We start from the raw sequence: 13,302 nt of genomic DNA, 5'->3' as shown, positions 1-13,302 counted from the left end.
TTGAACCCGGGAAGCGGAGATCGCTGTGAGCCGAGATCATGCCACTGCACTCCAGCCTGGGAGACAAGAGCGGAAACTCCATCTTAACAAAAAAAAGAGGGAGGCCACACAATGCTTTTGGGAAAGTACTACTTTAAAAATTAGGTTGGTTCACTTGTAAGTCATTGGCCAGTTCTGTCCTCTTGAACAAGTTAGCCTTTCAGAGCTTTAGTTTCTCCTTTGTAAAATGAGGATAATAATATCTACCTCATAGAGCTGTGAAGATTAAATAATAATGTACAAAAAGTCTAGCATACTCATTGGCATATAATTGGCATCCAACTAAGTTAGCTCAGACTATTATGATCATTACAAGAGTCAAAAAAGTGGAGGGTGACAAGCATAGAAGATCTGGGAATATGAAGGGAACTAGTTGCTTGGAGTGTAAGGTTCTTGTAAGAGGATATCAAAGATGAAACTAAAGATAGGGTGATGCTTTTGTTTTATACAGCATCTGAAATACCAGGATAAGGACTTTGGTTCAAATCAGTAGGCAATATGGAATTATTGAAGAGTCTTGAGACAGGAAATATTTTTGTTCATTTTTTTTTTCTAGAAGGAAGGTCTTACTTTGTCACCCAGACTGGAATGCAGTGGGCAGTCACTGCTTACTGCAGCCTCAACCTCCTGGGCTCAAGGGATCCTCCTGCCTCAGCTTCTCGAGTAACTGGGACTACAGGGGTGGGGTGCACTACTGTGTCTGGCTTTTAATTTTTGTAGAGACAGGGTCTCACTATGTGGCCCAGGCTGGTCTTGAGAACTCCTGGCTTCAAGGGATCCTTCCTCCTTGATCTCCCAAAGTAAGTGCTGGGATTACAGGTGTGAGCCACAGTAAAAAAAAAAAAATATATATATATATATATAAATAAAAAATTATATAAGGATATATTTAAAATATATTATTCTATATATATCTAGATCATTTATATCTATCTGTCTATCTATCTATCTATCTATCTATCTATCTATCTATCTATCTATCTATATATATATATATTTTGAGTGTCACCCAGGCTGGAGTGCAGTAACATGATCATGACTCACTGCAGCCTTGACTTCCTAGGCTCAAGCAATCCTCCTACCTCAGTCTCCGGAGTAGCTGGGACCACAGGCGCATGCCACCACACCCAGCTAAATTTTGTATTTATTGTAGAGATTAGAATCTCGCCGTGTTACCCAGGTTGATCATGAACTCCTGAGCTCAAGCAATCCTCCCACCTCAGCCTCCCGAAGTGCTGAGATTACAGGCATGAACCACTGCACCTGGCCAAAACAGGAAGTCATTTGCAGAACTCTGTTTTTGGAGAAGTGATGAGGGCTTAGACCTGTGTGGTCTAATACGGTAGCCGTTAACTGCAAGAAGCTATTGAGCACTTGAGATATGATACTTTGAAAAGTTCAAATTGAGATGTGCTGTAAGTATAAAATACAAAACTGGATTTTTTTTTTCTGAAACATTTTTATTAAACAGCAAAGCAGAATTGCAGCACAATTTAAATGTCTGTAAATTAGGTCACAAAACGGATGCAAAATGTTTGCAGTTTGAATTGTATAATTCATACAGGTAAAGTCATTCATCAACTCTTATACCAATGCCTAAGATTATTCCATGATTAAAAGTAGCCCATATCTAATAACCATAGGCTATCTTAGTGGATCTCTTTTCCTATCATAAGATTTTAGCATTACTTCAGATACTGATTTCTTTACCAAATGAAACCTACAAAGTAAATTTTTAAAATTTGAGGCCAGACTGAGCATGGTGGCTCATGACTGTAATCCCAGCACTTTGGGAGGCCATGGTGGGCAGATTGCTTGAGTCTAGGAGTTCGAGATCAGCCTAGGCAACGTGATGAAACCCTTGCTCTACAGAAAATAGAAAAATTAACAGATGTGGTGGCACATGAGTTTAGTCCCAGCTACTTGGGAAGCTGAAGTGGGAGAATCGCTTGAGCCTGGGAGGCAGAGGTTGCAGTGAGCCGAGATTGTGCCACTGCTCTCCAGCCTGGATGACAGAGCAAAACCCTGTCTCAGAAAACAAATAAAATAAAATAAAATTTGTTAAAGGATAACAACAAAGGATGACTGCAAATCAAGTAGTTGAGTTTACAGAAAATTCTGAGAGAACAAGTAAGATAAAATATTGAACAAGATTGTCAATAAGTACATATGTGAAATGCTCCTATTTCATTCACAATTCTAATACTACTGCACTGCTAAGGAATTTTGCAAAAGTTTATCTACTGGGTGCAAATAAATCTAGAAACCAAACTCTTTGTAACTGTTCTCTGCCAGATGTGGCTTACATAAGGTTAGTCAAACTTAATCCACTTTCATATATATTTCCCAAAAGATCTACTCTGTGCCAGAGATAACACAAATCTGGAGTGAAAATATTTGCAGTTCATTACTACTATTTACCAAGTACTTTTTCACCTTATTTCTATTTTTCCTCTAAATTTTGTATTTTAAACCTACACATGAACAACTTATCTTTCCAAATAATATAAAGTGAGTTACTTTGTGCAAGAACAAATTGTTAACAACAAATCTTCCTAAGTTGACAATTCAGTTTCAAAGAAAAATCTTTATTTTTATAGCTTCCATCTGTTTTAAATGAATTAAAGAGAAACGAGCATTCCTATCTTAACACTAAATATCAAAAATGGCAAGCCCTAGCTGAGAAAGTATCTTATTTCGGTTAAGTTTCAACAATCGAAGTACAGGTTACTCTCAGAGATGATTCACTGTTAAAATGACTTTTAGAAATGTGAAACCAATTTTTTCCTTAGAGGAAGGGAAAGAGGAAGACGCAAATGGACAAATGGAGAGGAGGCAGAAGATGCTGCAAGGGTACGTAAAGCCGTACATTCAGTGCATGATTTGGTCACTTTTTCACAACAGGCGATTATTTTTCTTGTATATCTTACTAAGCCTATAATAAAAGATAGTGCTAAATCTATAATCAAGGCAAATTTGATGTAACATTCATCTTTAAGTTTCATAAATATATGCAATTTTTTTTTTTTTTGAAATGGAGTCTCATCTGTCGCCCAGGCTGTAGTACAGTGGCACGATCTCGGCTCACTGCAACCTCCGCCTCCTGGGTTCAATGATTCTCCTGCCTCAGCCTTCTGAGTAGGTGAGATTATAGTTACGTGCCGCTGCGCCTGGCTATTTTTTGTATTTTTAGTAGATACGGGGTTTCACCATGTTGGCCAGATCGGTCTCGAACTCCTGAGCTCAAGCAATCTGCCCGCCTTCTCCTCCCAAAGTACTGGGATTACAGGCATGGGCCACCACACCTGGCAAGTATATGCAATTGTAATTGTAGTCTGTACAATTCGTTTGCATGTTTTCATAGACTAATATAATATGCAAACTTAGGGAAGTCTCCTGTTAATGCTGTTAATTTTGCCTACACCTGACAATTTCTTCATAAATATTCAATGAAGCCACAAACAAAGGTGCTTTTCAAGGTAAAAGCCACAAACAAAGGTGCTTTTCACAAACAAAAGTAACTTTTTGGAATCTGTCCAAGTTTTAAAGAAAAAAATGATCAGCAGCAATTCCATAAAACGGAAGGGTGTCCATTCCTTACTTTCTTTTGTTTACTGTGTCAGTTGTTTGAAAAACACTAGAAGCTAACATGAGATTTTCTATATGTTGTCCAACAACTTGGTTTTCTGATTTTAGCTTCAGATTTTCTTCCTTACCTGCATCTGCTCTTGCAGAGTGAACTCTGTGTGTGTTGGAATTTCAACACTTGATTAATAAGTCATGTTTTTTTCCTCTAGTTCCACCTGATTTTCAGCATCAACTGCATCCATGTCAGCACTCATCATCTTGGGTAACAAACTTTTAAGTCTTGGATATGAAATGCTTGATGAATGGTCTTCCAGTTTGAGGGGCCAGAAGTGGGAGGGATCGGGACGATGCCTCAGGCCCGGACACTTGAACCAACTGGCAACAGTGCTCTCCAAAACTGAATTTTGAAGATGGTACCAAATATAATCTCATCAATAATTTATTGATTATAAATAGAAAGAATAATGTTGGCTGGATGCCGTGGCTCATGCCTGGGAGGCCGAGGCGAGTGGATCACCTGAGGTCAGGAGTTCGAGACCAGCCTGACCAACACGGAGAAACCCTGTCTCTACTAAAAATACAAAATTAACCGAGCATGGTGGCACATGCCTGTAATCCCAGCTAACTCGGGAGGCTGAGGCAAGAGAATTGCTTGAAGCTGGGAGGTGGAGGTTGTGTGAACCAAGATTGCGCCATTGCACGTCAGCCTGGGCAACAAGAGTGAAACTCTGTCTCAGAAAAAAAAAAGAGAGAGAGAAAAGAAAAGATAATGTTATGTATATTATCATTGAGTTAAATAAAATGTGTATTTTTGTTTGTTTGTTTTTTGAGACAGAGTCTCGCTCTGTTGCCCAGGCTGGAGTACAATGGTGCAATCTCAGCTTACTGCAACTTCTGCCTCAGGGGTTCAATCAATTCTCCTGCCTCAGCCTCCTGAGTAGCTGGGACTACAGGCGTGCACCACCACGTCCAGCTAATTTTTTGTATTTTAGTAGAGACAGGGTTTCACCATATTGGCCAGGATGGTCTCGATCTCCTGATCTGGTAATCCTCCTGTCTTAGCCTCCCAAAGTGCTGGGATTACAGGCACGAGCTAACACACCCAGCCTAAAATCTGTGTTTTTTTGTTTTTCTGTTTTTTGTTTTTTGAGATGGAGTCTCACTCTGTCATCCAGGCTTGAGTGCAGTGGCTCAATCTTCGCTCACTGTAACCTCTGCCTCCCGAGTTCAATTGATTCTCCTGCCTCAGCCCCTCAAGTAGCTGGGACTACAGGCACATGCCACTATGCCCAGCTACTTTTTTGTATTTTGGGTAGAGATGAGGTTTCACCGTGTTAGCCAGGATGGTCTCGATCTCCTGACCTTGTGATCTGCCTGCCTTAGCCTCCCAAAGTGCTGGGATTACAGGCATAAGCCACTGTGCCTGGCCAAATGTGTTTTAAAATTAATTTTACCTCACTTTTTTCTGTTTTACTTTTTTTGTTTGTTTTTTGAGCTGGAGTCTTGCTCTGTTGCCCAGGCTGGAGTGCAGTGACACGATCTTAGCTCACTGCAACCTCTGCCTCCCAGGTTCAAGTGATTCTTGTGCCTCACCCTCTTGAGTAGCTGAGATTACAGGTGTGTACCACCATGACGGGCTAATTTTTGTATTTTTAGTAGAGACAGGGTTTCACCATGTTGGCCAGGCTGGTCTCGAACTCCTGACCTCAGGTAATCCACCTGCTTCAGCCTCTCAAAGTGCTGGTATTACAGGCATGAGCCACAGTTCCTGGCCCATGTTTTACTTTTTAAATATGGCCACTAGAGAACTTAGATTCGTTCTGTGGCTTACATTCCATTTCTGTTGGAGAGCTCTGTTTCAGAGGTTGTGGAGGGTGGTACAATCGTGAATCAGGGACTCAGGGACTTGCCCTTCCAGCATGGTGAACTACATCTCGGCTCACTGCAACCTCCGCCTCCCAGGTTCAAGCTATTCTATTGCCTCAGCTTCCCAAGTAGCTGGGATTACTGGCATGTGCCACCACACCCAGCTGATATATTTTTAGTTTCACCATGTTGGCCAGGCTGGTCTTGAACTCCTGACCTCAGGTGATCCGCCCGCCTCCACCTCCCAAAGTACTGGGATTACAGGCTTGAACCACTGCTCCTGGCCTCTATTTTTGGTTTCAAACAGCCTCTTTACATGTCTTTTAGAACACAACCCTTTTACAAGTTGGAAACTGCTTGTATGTATAGGACTTAATATACAGTAGTTAAAGAAGGTTATTACTGGCCTGCACTTGCACTTTACAAATAAAATGAAGCAGCCTTAGCACTGCCTTAGGCACCTTTACTTCCTCTGCCTCTTCGGTTATTGCTGCCATTGGTAGCAGGTACCTCTACCAAAGAGCTGGGCTGACTTCCCACGTAGGCACGATGTAAGAAGGAAAAATGATTTGAAGGAATGTTCTGTGCTCATGCTTCCTGTTGCTAATATTTGTGGCGCTCTGCCCACACTTCCACCACTTCCTTCCACAATGATCTTGCTTAAGCCCAAGTTCCAGTTTCCTCATCTATAAAGAGGGACACTGCTGCTGCCAACAGCACCTCACTGAACAGTTACAGTTGGTTGTTTTCAAAGTCCCTGACAATACAGTTAAATAGAAGCGTCAGAATCCTCCCCCATCATCATGCATTTGACAGCTTTCATTCTCATTGGTTCTGCGGATTCCTAGGGAAAATTACTGAACCATGAAAAGACTCTCCCATTTCTAGCAAAGGCATTTCTAATGTCTTGAATAAAGGCACTCCATAGTTCTCTTAAAAGTAGAGCAACGAATTTGATATTAGTTGTCCTTGAGATTAAGCCATGTTTCGGTATTCATCTTCTGTAACTCTCAACTAGATTTTAGCAACCAAAGATAGGATATGTGCATTTTATTTTCTTTCACAGCTTCTTTTTTTTTTTTGAGACGGAGTTTCGCTCTTGATACCCAGGCTGGAGTGCAATGGCGCGATCTCGGCTCACCGCAACCTCCGCCTCCTGGGTTCAGGCAATTCTCCTGCCTCAGCCTCCTGAGTAGCTGGGATTACAGGCACGCGCCACCGTGCCCAGCTAATTTTTTTTGTATTAGTAGAGACGGGGTTTCACCATGTTGACCAGGATGGTCTCGATCTCTTGACCTCGTGATCCACCCGCCTCGGCCTCCCAAAGTGCTGGGATTACAGGCTTGAGCCACCGCGCCCGGCCTCACAGCTTCTTAAATATTTCAAGTATGTTAGCTAACTGACTAGCCAAGAGGCCAAGTTGGGTAACTTACACCAGTGGTGGTGACCAAACTTTGGTTGCCAGATTCCTGCAAATCCTTCATTCTTTCATCACATATTTACTGAGTGCTAGATACTGTTCTAGGTGCTTGAGATACATCTGAACAAATAAAAATCCCTGTTCGTGAGATGTTTGTCCTTGACAATATTTTCATTGGTCTTCAGTTAAGTGATTAAAATATTGACAATGGAGTGGGACATTTTTGTTTCATTGCTTTGAGACGTGGTCTCTCTGTGACCCAGGCTGGAGTGCAGTGGTGTGATCATGGTTCACTGCAGCCTTGACCTCCAGGACTCAGGTGATCCTCCTACCTCAGCCTCCCAAATAGCTGCGGTTACAGGCACACACTACCATGCCCAGCTAATTTTTTCTATTTTTAGTAGAGACAAGGTTTCACCATCTTGCCCAGGCTGGTCTTGAATTCCTGGCCTGAAGTGATCTGCCTGCCTCGACCTCCCAAAGTGCTGAGATTACAAGCATGAGCTACTGCACCCAGCTGGAGTGAGTTTTTAACAAAACTAAATATAATCAACTTCTAAATTCTGAGATGATTTCCTTTCTATCCTTTTTTGGTGTTAAAATCCTCCTTCAATTTTGATATGATGGTGAAGATAATATGTTTTAAATATCCTTATTTGACAAACTAAAAAAATAACTTTAAGCTGGTCTTCTAATATTTCCTTTAAGTTTTACTACTCTGTAAAATCTGAAGCTGAGAAACTGTAGTAATTCAAGCCAGTATTGCAACTTCTTACAATGCCAAGTCTTGAACAAAATAAGAAAGATTCAAAGAAAAGGAACTTAAGCAGGCCGGGGGCGGTGACTCATGCCTGTAATCCCAGCACTTTGGGAGGCGATTTGGGTGGATCACAAGGTCAAGAGACCATCCTGGCCAACATGATGAAACCCTGTCTCTACTAAAAAATACAAAAATTAGCTGGATGTGGTGTCACGCGCCTGTAGTCCTAGCTACTTGGGAGGCTGAGGCAAGAGAATTACTTGAACCCAGGAGGTGCAGGTTGCAGTGAGCCAAGATCATGCCACTGCACTCCAGCCTGGTGACAGAGTGAGACTCCGTCTCAAAAAAAAAAAGAAAAGAAAAGGAATTTAAGCAGATGCCATGCCTTCTAAGTGCAGCCCAGTTGCATGCTGGTAAGTGTTTAACCACTGGCTCTCCAGATTAAAACAATAAATAGGCCAGGCGCAGTGGCTCAGATCTGTAATCCTAGAACTTTGGGAGGCTGAGGCAGGCGGATCACTTGAACTCAGGAAGGTGGAGACCAGCCGGGCCAATGTGGTGAAATGCCATCTCTACAAAAAAATACAAAAATTAGCTGGGCGTGGTGGTGGGCAGTTGAGGCATAAGAATCACTTGAACCTGGGATGTGGAGGCTGCAGTGAGCCGAGATCATGCCACTGCATTCCAGCCTGGGTGGCAGAGTGAGACTCTGTCTCAAAAAAATAAAATTAAATAAATAAAGAAGAGAGATCTGGTTTGTAGGGTTTGCTTATTAATTTAAGTTACTAGCCAGGCGTGGTGGCTCATGCCTGTAATCCCAGCACTTTGGGAGGCCGAGGTAGGTGGATCACCTGAGGTCAGGAGTTCGACACCAGCCTGGCCAACATTGTGAAACCCCATCTCTACTAAAAATACAAAAATTAGCCAGGCATGGTGGTGTACCTGCAATCCCAGCTACTTGGGAGGCTGAGACAGGAGAGTCACTTGAATCCAGGAGGTGGAGATTGTAGTGAGCCAAGATTGCACCACTGCACTCCAGCCTCGGTGACAGAGCAAGACTCCATCTCAAAAAAAAAAAAAAAGAAAGAAAAGAAAAAGTTTTTCTTGTAAGCAGCATACAGTTGCATTTTGCTTTTATTATCCAGTGTTATAATCTTATAATTGGAGTACTTAGTCTAGATTCATTTAATGTAATTACTGATATCACTGGATTTATAGCTACTGTCTTACAATGTATTTTCTACTTGACCCACCTGTTTTATTTTCCTTTTCCTCTCTTTTACTGCCTTGCTTTAAAATAATTATATATTTTTATTACTTTATTTTCCTTCTCTGTTAGCTTATCAGTTATAAATCCTTTTATGATTCTTTTAATGATTATCCTAAGGATTACAAATTCATCTTTGACTTTCTAGAATCTAATACCAGTTTTTACTTTTACCACATTCCCAATAATGCTAGACACCTAAACACTTTAATTCCATTAATCACCTCCTACTTTTTGTGTTATCCATACAGTAAGACACTAAAATAATTGAGAAAGGAGCTAGTTCTGCTGGTGTAGAGGATAAGTGCTTGACTCATAAGAGTTCAGGGAGGGCGTGGTGGCTCACACCTGTAATCCTAGCACTTTGGGAGGCCAAGGCGGGCAGACCGCAAGGTCAGGAGTTTGAGACCAGCCTGGCCAATATGGTGAAACCTCATCTCTACTAAAAATACAAAAATTAGCCAGGCATGGTGGCGGGCGCCTGCAGTCCCAGCTACTCAGGAGGCCGAGGCAGGAAAATTGCTTAAACCTGGGAGGCGGAGGTTACAGTGAACCGAGATTGTGCCATTGCACTCCAGCCTGGGTGACAGAGCAAGATTCTGTCTCAAAAAAAAAAAAGAATTCAGAGCTCCTTGTAGTTACCTCGTGCCATCAATCCCTCCTCCTGAGATTGTGCCAAGAATCAGCATTGTGCTTTCCACAGCACAAAAACAATGCTGAAAAATTACATAATTAACAAAAGTTTTTAAATAAGATTTTGTTTCCTCCAAGAAAATACTTGCTGTTTTTGTTCAAGCAGTAGTAATTAGATCCCCCCAATCCCACAGACAAAAAGATACCAAATGGAACATTAACAAGTGAGCGCCAGGAATATTCGTATTTCAGATGAATACCCTACATGGTAGCACTTGGCTCATAACCATCTATCTTACTACTGAGTACTTTATTAGAAACTTGTTCTGCAAAAGGAATGGACTTAGGAATAGTTAGTCGGAACCGTCAAATCTCACCACCTCATGGAGCGACATTATAATTACATTCTATTGCTGGTGTCTTCCACTGTTTAGTTGCCACTGAGTCAGAATTTTCTCACTTATGCATAGGAAGTGAGCCATGGCCACGTTAACTCACTTGCTCCAGGCCTCATAACCAACAGATGGCAGAACCAAGACACACGCAAAAGCCTTGAAGCTTTTTACTCAGCCCACGCCCTGACAACAGAAAATACCATAGCAGTTAATATGTCACTTGTTCTTTTTCTCACAAAAGGTAATTCATTTTTATTCTCCCTGCCTTCCATAAGTAAAATTTTGGTTTCTTCTACAACCTACATATTAACCAGGGGTCATATATATCAGACAAACAGAGTCTCTGCTTACTTACTGAGTCCAAAGGCAGGCTGGGAGGAGGTGGGTATGTCCCTGAGAGGCCTGTTTCATTTTGGGACCAACTCAACTTAGTTTCATGGTAAATCTGGAATTAATTTATGGATTTAGAAATAAACAAGGGAAGACATTTAGATGGCTGCTGCCATCCTGAATCCTGTTTAGAGTACCACTAGAAAACACAATTAACCCCGAAGTTTTTTCCCACTTGGTAGAGGATTACCTGAAACAGCTAGAGACATAATTTCATACACAATTCCCTGTAGGTAATACCCAGGAATGGAGGCAGAAGGTGTGCTGTAGCCTAATCACCGTGGTTACGCTCTGTACTGAGTGTAGATTTATAGACCCTGTCACACAGAGAAATAACGACTGGAAAAATACATGGTACCTTGTAAAAGCAGTTGTCTATCATTTTAATCTGGTTGGAAAGAAATTTGTTCCTATGCTCATTTCCTCATTAAGGAAATTGAACTATATATTTCTGGAGGTAGAAATACATATAAAGGTATCAAGGCTAAAAGCAAAAAAAAAAAAAAAAAAATCAGGTATGAGATCAGATGTGTAAAGAAGGAGAGAGAAGGCAATCTGAAATTATGAAGAGTTCCACAATAGCATTCTTCCTGAGTTTCCTCTGTTCACAGCATGAGAAAAGCACCTTACCCATTCTAGCTTCTGAGACTCCACCCTTGTTTTTCCAAACTCAGCACAGCTGTGGATGTCATTACTGGGTTCATCTATCTGGGCACTACAGTTTAAGAGGACTGTTCAACCTGTGATGCCACCGAGCAAACACAATATTTGACATAAACACTACGGCTTGAACAGGTGACACTGGGGACCAGATGTTAGAATATCTGCTGCTGCCACTGTTGCTGCTGCTGCTGGGAGACAGCTCTACTGCCATTCTCAGCAAAAGGAGGATTTTAGGCCGGGCGCAGATGGTGGCTCACGCCTGTAATCCCAGCGATTTGGAAGGCCAAGGTGGGTGGATCACCTGAGGTCAGGAGTTCAAGACCAGCCCGACCAACATGGAGAAACCCCGTTTCTACTAAAAGCACAAAAATTAGCCAAACATGGTGGCGTATGCCTGTAATCTCAGCTACTCGGGAGGCTGAGGCAGGAGAATCGCTTGAACCCGGGCGGCGGAGGTTGCAGTGAGCCCAGATCACACCATTGCACTCCAGCCTGGGCAACAAGAGCAAAACTCTGTCTCAAAAAAAAAAAAAAAAAAAGGAGGATTTTACATACTTATGGTTCCTCGACCACTTGCAAAATAATGTTCTATACAGGTGTGTCTGACTGACAAAGGCTAGTTCTCATGTCTGTGCCTTAACTGCATTGGAGCCTCGAAGATGGAGTTTTGGCTTCAACTAGGAGAAGCAAAATTTATAATGAGGGAAATTCTCCAGACATAGGAATATTGTTCAAAAGATGCTACATGGCCATGAAAATAAATGAACACTATATATACTACTGTGGAGTTATCAGAATTTAATTGCTATAGTGTCTAAAAAGCTGAGAACATGACTCCTGTAACAAATATACAATGAACATGTCAAAGATTTTATTTAACTCATTAATTAATAAGGGATCAGTAAGATTAAAATTAGTTCAAATAAGAATTTAAGGCCAGGCACAGTGGCTCATGCCTGTAATCCCAGCACTCTGGGAAGCCTAGGTTGGTGAAACACCTGAGGTCAGGAGTTCGAGACCAACCTGGACAACATAGTGAAACCCCCTCTCTACTAAAAATGCAAAAATTACCTGGGCATGGTAGTGCACACCTGTAATCCCAGCTACTCAGGAGGAGGAGGCAAGAGAATGCTTGAACCCAGGAGGTGGAGGTTGCAATGAGCCGAGATCAGAGATAGCGTCACTGAACTCCAGCCTGGGTGATAGGATGAGGCTGTGTCTCAAAAAAAAAAAATTAAAAAAATAAAAAAAAATTAGAGATCTATATTCTCTATTCAGCAAAATCTACCACACAAAATTTATTTGCATTGCCTTGTATAGGGATCATTTGCATAGTTATCAGTATTTTACAACTTAACTCTAAAAAGAATCAAACAATTCCTGTAAAGGTTCACTAAATAATACCCAGCACGCCACTGAAATGATATCTGATAATCTCTTTCTCCTGAATAATTTTTCTTAATAAAATGTTAAGTGATTGACTGAAATAAAGAAAAAAATATTAAGTGAAAAAACAAGATAGAGAAAAGTATGTATATTAGTGTTCACTTAAGATGGAGGAGTACTGAAGAAAAAGATGGAGGAGTGTTAATATATAGGCATATTTGCGTATTTTTTAAATGGGCAATAAATCATAAATTGTTTAAATGATTACCAATCAAGGGAAAAAGGAAATCGTGTAAAGCAGACAAAAAGAGAGGCTAGAATTCTTTGAATATACCTGGTTGTGTTGATTTCACTTTGGATCCAATGTTATACATAATTATAAAACAAAATTACAGGTGTAAAAAGCAATCCCTAAAAGGAGAAAGTGAAATGAACCAAATAAACCTAACTGTATGGAAGTGGTGGCATAACCATACAGGGAACTATTTCAGGTGACTTCAGAACACAGTAATTGACTTACATCCTTAGCGGAATATGGCTTAATGTACCCCTCCCATTTAAACTCTCTAATTTGTTTTCATTAATAATCTTATTGGTCATAGGCTTGTTGTTGTTATCCTGCAATTTTACAGGATAAATTAAAGAAGTACTTGAGTTGATATTTTAGAGAACTCAGATTTTTTAAGCATGTTTGAAAAGAAGTTCAAGATTGATGGGGTTGGGTAAACCCTATAATCTTGAATTTGAAGTATCAGTGTGAGTTTGTGATCTATTTAATTTTTTTAAAAAAAGACATTTCCTATCTCTATCTACTGAGACAGGGTCTCGCTATATTGCCCAGGCTGGTCTTGAACTCCTGGCCTCAAGTGATCCTCCTGCCTTGGCCTCCCAAAGT

The 13,302-nt window shown here is 41.0% G+C and overlaps 1 protein-coding gene and 1 pseudogene across 3 annotated transcripts in view; one reads left to right on the top strand and one right to left on the bottom strand.

The window, feature by feature from the left end:
* Positions 1 to 11,517, top strand: part of CTSK (cathepsin K) — a 38,060-nt gene extending 26,543 nt beyond the window's left edge. The window contains exons 9-11 of one of the 3 annotated variants that reach the window (XR_001108992.3): positions 2,832 to 2,892; positions 3,837 to 3,889; positions 11,033 to 11,517. The gene's annotated coding sequence lies outside the window, so the exon portion shown is untranslated. Of the gene's footprint in view, positions 1 to 2,831; positions 4,880 to 11,032 lie in introns of those variants that run through there. The other 2 variants (XR_001108991.3, XR_010340296.1) reach the window with 2 other exon arrangements.
* On the bottom strand, positions 3,637 to 3,884 carry LOC135272213 (short coiled-coil protein-like; annotated as a pseudogene).
* Positions 11,518 to 13,302: the final 1,785 nt, after the last annotated feature.

Source organism: Aotus nancymaae, unplaced genomic scaffold (genome assembly GCF_030222135.1).
Source record: "Aotus nancymaae isolate 86718 unplaced genomic scaffold, 86718_ANA_hifiasm-v0.15.2.pri h1tg000108l, whole genome shotgun sequence".
NCBI lineage: Eukaryota > Metazoa > Chordata > Mammalia > Primates > Aotidae > Aotus > Aotus nancymaae.
This window is presented reverse-complemented; position numbering and strand designations above follow the sequence as displayed.